Source organism: Arvicanthis niloticus, unplaced genomic scaffold (genome assembly GCF_011762505.2).
Source record: "Arvicanthis niloticus isolate mArvNil1 unplaced genomic scaffold, mArvNil1.pat.X S33, whole genome shotgun sequence".
NCBI classification, from domain to species: domain Eukaryota; kingdom Metazoa; phylum Chordata; class Mammalia; order Rodentia; family Muridae; genus Arvicanthis; species Arvicanthis niloticus.
Window position 1 is genome coordinate 65,511 of NW_023044983.1, and position 7,236 is coordinate 72,746.

Below are 7,236 nucleotides of genomic sequence, written 5' to 3' on the forward strand. Positions count from 1 at the left end.
TGCCCTACAATTCTCTCTTCACTCTGGATACCCTTCTTTCTTCTCCTCTCTCTGGATGCCCTTCTGTTCCCTCCTCTCCCTGGATGCCCTTCTGTTTGCTCCTGTCTCCTGATGCCCTTCTGTCTTATCAACTCTCTGGATGCCCTACAAATCTCTCTTCACTCTGGATACCCTTCTTTCTTCTCCTTTCTCTGGATGCCCTTCTGTTCACTCCTCTCACTGGATGCCCTTCTGTCCTCTCCTCTATCTGGATGCCCTTCTGTCTTCTCCTCTCTCCTGATGCCCTCCATTTCTCTCCTCTCTCCCGATGCCCTTCTGTTTTCTCTTCTCTCTGGATGCCCTACAATTCTATCTTCACTCCGGATACCCTTCTGTCTTCTCCTCTCTCTGGATGCCCTTCTTTTCACTCCTCTCACTGGATTTTCTTCTGTCCTATCCTCTCTCTGGATGCCTTTCTGTCTTCTCCTTTTTATGAATTCCCTTCTGTTCTCTCCTCTCTCTGAATACCCTTCTGTTGTCTACTCTTTCTGGATGCCCATCTTTTCACTCCTCTCTCCGGATGCCCTTCTGACTTCTCCTCACTCTGGATGGCTTTCTGTTCTCTATACTCTCTGGATGCCCTTCTGTCCTCTCCTCTTCATGGATGCACTTCTGCTTTCTCCTCTGTCTTGATGCCAGTCTGTCCTCTCCTCTCTCTGTATGCCCTTCTGTCTTCTCTTTCTGGATGTCCTTCTGTTCTCTCTTGTCTCTGAATGCCCTTCTGTCTTCTCCTGTCTTTTTATTCAATTCTGTTCTCTCCTTTCTCTTGATGAACTTCGGTTCAATCCTCTCTTCGGATGCCCATTTGTTCTCTCTTCCCTCTGAATGCCCGTCTGTTCTCATCTTTCTCTGGGTGCCTTTCTGTCCTATCCTATCTTTCTGGATGCCCTTCTGTCTGCTCTGCTACCTAGATGCCCTTCTGTCCTCTCCTTTCTCTGGATGCCCATCTGTCTTCTCCTCTCTCTGGATGCCCTTCTGTCTGCTCCTCACTCTGGATGATCTTCTGTTCTCTGCTCTCTCTAGATGCCCTTCTGTACTCTCCTTAATATGGATGCCCTTCTGTTCTCTTCTCTCCCTGGATTAGCTTCTGTCCTTTTCTCTCTCTGGATGCCCATCTGTCCTCTTCTTTATCTGGATGCCTTCTGTCTTATCCTCTTTCCAGATGCCCTTCTGTTCTCTCATCTCTCTCTGGAAGCTTTTCTGTTTTCTCCTCTCTCTGTATGCCCTTCAAATATCCCCTCACTGTGGATACCCTTCTGTCTTCTCCTGTTTCTGGATGCCCTTCTGTCCTCTTCTCTGTCTGGATGTTCTTCCGTCGTCTCCTCTCTCTGAATGCCCTTCTGTCTTCTCCTCTTACTGGATTCACTTCTGTTCTGTCCTCTCTTTGGGTGCCCTTCTGTTCTCTCCTCTCTTCGGATGCCATTCTTTCTCTCTTCACTCTGAATGCCCTTCTATTCTCTTCTATCTCCAGATGCCCTTCTATCGACTCCTCTCTCTATGGATGCTCTTCTGTCTTCTTCACTCTCAGAATGCCTTTCTGTCCTCTACTTTCCCTGAATGACCTTCTGTCTTCTCCTCTCTCTTGATGCCCTTCTGTTCTCACCTCTCTCTGTATGATCTTCTGTTCTCTACAATCTCTAGATTCCCTTCTAATCTCTCCTTAATCTAGAGGCCCTTCTGTCTTCTCCTCTCTCAGGATAGGCTTCTGTTCTTTTCTGTGGATGCCCTCTGTCCTTTCTTATCTCTATATGCACTTCTGCTCTCTCTTCTCTCAGGATGCGATTTTCTCCACTCCTCTCTATGGATGCCCTTCTGTCTTCTCCTATCTCCCGATGCCCTTCTGTCGTCTCCTCTTTCTGATGCCCTTCTGTTCTCTCCTCTCACTGGATGCCCTTCTCTACTCTCCTTTCTCTGGATGCCCTTCTCTTCGCTCCTCTCTCTAGATGCCTTTCTGTCCTCTATTCTCTCTGGATGCCCTTCTATGTTCTCATCTATCTGGATGCCCTTCTGGCCACTCTTCTCTCTGGATGCCCTTCTGTCCTCTCTTCTATCTGGATGCCCTTCTGTCTTCTCCTCTCTCCCAATGCTTTTCATTTCTCTCCTTTCTCCTGATGCCTTTCTGTATTCTCCTCTCTCTTGATGGCCTACAATTCTCTCTTCACTCTGGATACCCTTCTGTCTTCTCCTCTCCCTTGATGCCTTTCTGTTCACTCCACTCACTGGATGGTCTTCTGTCCTATCCTCTCTATGGAAGCCCTTATGTCTTCTCCTTTCTATGGATGCCCTTCTGTTCTCTCTTCTCTCTGGATGCCCTGCTGTGTTCTCCTCTCTCCATATGCCTTTCTCTCCTCTTCTCTCTCTGGGTGCCCTTTAGTTCTCTTCTCTCTCTCTCTCTGGATTCCCTTTTGTCTTCTCCTCTCTCTGAATGCCATTCTAGTCTCTCCTCTTTCTTGATGCCCTTCTTCCTCTCCTCTCTCTGCATGAACTTATTTTCCCTTCTGTCTCTGGATGCCCTTCTCTTCTCTCTTCTCTCTGGATGCCCTTCTGATCTCTACTCTCTCTAGATGCCCTTCTGTCTTCTTCTCTCTTTAAATTGCCTTCCATTTTCTTTTCTCTGCATGCTTTTCTGTTCTATAGTCTCACTGGATGCCCTTCTGTCCATTCCTCTCTCTGGTTGCCCTTCTGTATTCTCCTCTTTCTGGAAGCCCTTCTGTTCTCTTCTCTCGCTGGATGTCCTTCAGTCTTCTGCTCACTGTGGATGCCCTTCTGTTCTATCCTTTTTCTTGATTCTCTTCTGATCTCTCATCAATCAGGATGCCCTTTGTTCACTCTTCTCTGGGCATGCCCTCTGTCCTCTCCTCTCTCTGTATGCCCTTATGTCTTCGCCTTTCTCTGGATGCCCTTCTGTTCTCTCCTCTCTCTTGATGTCCTTCTGTCCTCTCCTCTCTCTGGATACCCTTCAGTCCTCTTCTCTCACTGGATTTTTTTCTGTCTTCTCCTCTCTGTGAATGCCCTTCTAGTCTCTACTCTCTCTGGATGCCCTTCTTCTTCTACTCTCTCTGGATGCCCTTCTGTCTTCTCTACTCTCTGTATGCCCTTCTTTTCTCTCCTCACTCTGAATGCTCTTCTGTGTTCTCCTCTTTCTGGATGTATTTCTGTTCTCTACTCTCTCTGGATGCCCTTCTGTCCTCTCCTCTCTCTGGTAGCCCTTCTGTCTTCTCCTCTCTCCAGATGTCTTTCTGTACTTTTCATTCTCTGGATGCCCTTCAGTCCTCTTCACTCTCTGGATTCCCTTCTGTCTATTCCTCTCTGTGAATGCCCTTCTAGTCTCTCCTCTCTCTGGATATCCTTCTTCCACTCTTCTCTCTGGATGCACTTCTGTGTTCTCCCCTCTCTGGATGCCCTTCTGTTCTCTCCATTCTTTGGCTGCCCTTCTGTCTTCTACTCTCTCTGGAAAACCTTTTGTCTTCTCCTCTCTGCGGATGACTTTCTGTCCTTCTCTCTCTGCATGACCTTCCATCTTCTCCTCTCTCTGGATGCCCTTCTGGTCTCTCTTCCCTCTGGATTTTCTTCTGTTCTCTTGTCTCTCCGGATGGTCTTCTGTCCTCTCTTCTCTCTGAATGCCCTTTTGTTCTCTCCTCTCTCTGGATTCCCTTCTGTCTTCTCCTTTCTCTGAATGTCTTTCTAGCCTCTCCTCTCTCTGGATGCCTTTCTGTTCTCTCCTCTCTCTGGATGCCCTTCTGTTCTCTCCTCTCGCTGAATCCCCTTCACTACACTTCTCTTTCTGGATGCCCTTTTCTTCTCTCCTCTCTATAGATGACTTACTGTCCTCTATTCTCTCTGGATGCCCTTCTGTTGTCTCGTCTCTCTGGATGCCCTTCTAGCCTATCCTCTCTCTGGATTCCCTTCTGTCCTCTCTAACTGGATGCCCTTCTGTCTTCTCCTCTCTCCCGATGCCCTTCATTTCTCTCCTCTCTCCCGAAGCCCTTCTGTATTCTCCTCTCTCTGGATGCCCTACAATTCTCTCTTCACTCTGGATACCGTTCTGTCTTCTCTTCTCTCTGGATGCCCTTCTGTTCACTCCTCTCACTGGATGTCCTTCTGTTCACTCCTGTCTCCCGTTGCCCTTCTGTCTTCCTATCTATCTGGATGCCCTACAATTCTCTCTTCACTCTGGATACCCTTCTTTCTTCTCCTCTCTCTGGATGCCCTTCTGTTCCCTCCTCTCCCTGGATGCCCTTCTGTTCGCTCCTGTCTCCTAATGCCCTTCTGTCTTATCAACTCTCTGGATGCCCTACAAATCTCTCTTCACTCTGGATACCCTTCTTTCTTCTCCTTTCTCTGGTTGCCCTTCTGTTCACTCCTCTCACTGGATGCCCTTCTGTCCTTTCCTCTCTCTGGATGCCCTTCTGTCTTCTCCTTTCTCTGGATTCCCTTCTGTTCGCTCCTCTCTCTTGATGCCCTTCTGTCTTCTCCTTTCTCTGGATGCCCTTCTGTTCTCCCCTCTCTCTGGATGCCCTTGTGTCCTCTCCTCTCTCTGGATTCCCTTCTGTGCTCTCCTTTCTCCGGATGCCCTTCTCTCCTCTGCTCTTTCTGGGTTCTCTTCTGTTTGCTTCTATCTGGATGACATTCTATTCTCCCTTTTCTCCAGATGCCCCTCTGTTCTCTCCTCTCACTCTATGACATTCTGTACTCTTCTCTCTCTAGATGCCCTTCTGTCTTCTCCACTCGATGGATGCCCTTCTGTTCTCTCCTCTCCCTGGATGCCTTTCTGTTTTTTTTCTCTTTGGATAACCTTCTGTCCCTTCCTCTCTCTGGATGCCCTTCTGTCTTCTCCTCTCTCTGGATGCTTTTCTGTCCTCTTCTCTCTCTGGATGCCCGTCAGTGCTCTCCTATCTCTGGATTCCCTTCTGTTCTCTCATCTCTAAGGGTGCCCTTCTGGAATCTTCTCTCTCTTGATGCCCTTCTATCCTCTCCTCTGTATCCCCTTCTATTCTCTCCTCTCTCTGAATGCCCTTCTGTGTTCTCGTCTCTCCTGATGCCTTTCTCTCCTCTTCTCTCTCTGGATGCCATTAAGTTCTCTCCTCTCTCTGGATTCCCTTCTGTCTTCTCCTTTCTCTGAATGTCTTTCTAGCCTCTCTTCTCTCTGGATGTCCTTCTGTTCTCTCCTCTCTCTGGATGCCCTTCTGTTCTCTCCTCTCGCTGAATCCCCTTCACTACACTTCTCTTTCTGGATGCCCTTCTCTTCTCTCCTCTCTCTAGATGACTTACTGTCCTTTATTCTCTCTGGATGCCCTTCTGTTGTCTCGTCTCTCTGGATGCCCTTCTAGCCTATCCTCTCTCTGGATGCCCTTCTGTCCTCTCTAACTGGATGCCCTTCTGTCTTCTCCTCTCTCCCGATGCCCTTCATTTCTCTCCTCTCTCCCGAAGCCCTTCTGTATTCTCCTCTCTCTGGATGCCCTACAATTCTCTCTTCACTCTGGATACCGTTCTGTCTTCTCTTCTCTCTGGATGCCCTTCTGTTCACTCCTCTCACTGGATGTCCTTCTGTTCACTCCTGTCTCCCGTTGCCCTTCTGTCTTCCTATCTATCTGGATGCCCTACAATTCTCTCTTCACTCTGGATACCCTTCTTTCTTCTCCTCTCTCTGGATGCCCTTCTGTTCCCTCCTCTCCCTGGATGCCCTTCTGTTTGCTCCTGTCTCCTGATGCCCTTCTGTCTTATCAACTCTCTGGATGCCCTACAAATCTCTCTTCACTCTGGATACCCTTCTTTCTTCTCCTTTCTCTGGATGCCCTTCTGTTCACTCCTCTCACTGGATGCTCTTCTGTCCTCTCCTCTCTCTGGATGCTCTTCTGTCTTCTCCTTTCTCTGGATTCCCTTCTGTTCGCTCCTCTCTCTTGATGCCCTTCTGTCTTCTCCTTTCTCTGGATGCCCTTCTGTTCTCCCCTCTCTCTGGATGCCCTTGTGTCCTCTCCTCTCTCTGGATTCCCTTCTGTGCTCTCCTTTCTCCGGATGCCCTTCTCTCCTCTGCTCTTTCTGGGTTCTCTTCTGTTTGCTTCTATCTGGATTACCTTCTGTTCTCCCTTTTCTCCAGATGCCCCTCTGTTCTCTCCTCTCACTGTATGACATTCTGTACTCTTCTCTCTCTAGATGCCCTTCTGTCTTCTCCACTCGATGGATGCCCTTCTGTTCTCTCCTCTCTCTGGATGCCTTTCTGTTTTTTTTCTCTTTGGATAACCTTCTGTCCCTTCCTCTCTCTGGATGCCCTTCTGTCTTCTCCTCTCTCTGGATGCTTTTCTGTCCTCTTCTCTCTCTGGATGCCCGTCAGTGCTCTCCTATCTCTGGATTCCCTTCTGTTCTCTCATCTCTAAGGGTGCCCTTCTGGAATCTTCTCTCTCTTGATGCCCATCTATCCTCTCCTCTCTCTGAATGCCCTTCGGTTTTCTCCTCTATCCCGATGACCATCTGTTCTCTCCTCTCTCTGAATGCACTTGTATTCTCTCCTCTCTCTGGATGCCCTTCTGTTCTCTCCTCTCGCTGGATGCCCTTCTCTACTCTACTCTCTCTGGATGCCCTTCTCTTCTCTCCTCTCTCTAGATGCCTTTCTGTCCTCTATTCTCTGTGGATGCCCTTCAGTTGTCTCATCTCTTTAGATGCCCTTCTATCCTCTCCACTCTCTGGATGCCCTTCTGTCTTCTCCTCTCTCCCCATGCCCTTCTGTATTCTCCTCTCTTTGTATGGCCTACAATTCTCTCTTCACTCTGGATACACTTCTGTCTTCTCTTCTCTCTGGGTGCCCTTCAATTCTCTCCTCACTCTGGATACCCTTCTGTCTTCTCCTCTCTCTGGATGCCCTTCTATTCTCTCCTCTCTCTGGAGGCCGTTCTGTCCTCTCCTCTTTCTGGGTACTTTTCTGTTCTCTTCATTCTAGATGACCTTCTGTTTTTTCTTCTCTTTGGATGCTCTTCTGTCCTCTCTTCTCTGTGGATAACCTTCTGTCTTTTCCTCTCTTGGGATGCCCTTCTGTACTCTCCTCTTTCTGGATGCCCTTCTGCTCTCTCCTCACTCTGGAGGCCAATCTGTCCTCTTCTCTCTCCTTATGCCATTCTGTTTCCTCCTCTTTCTGAATGCCCTTCTGTTCTCTCCTCTTTTTGGATTCCCTTCTGTCTTCTCCTCTCTCTTGATGCCCTTCTG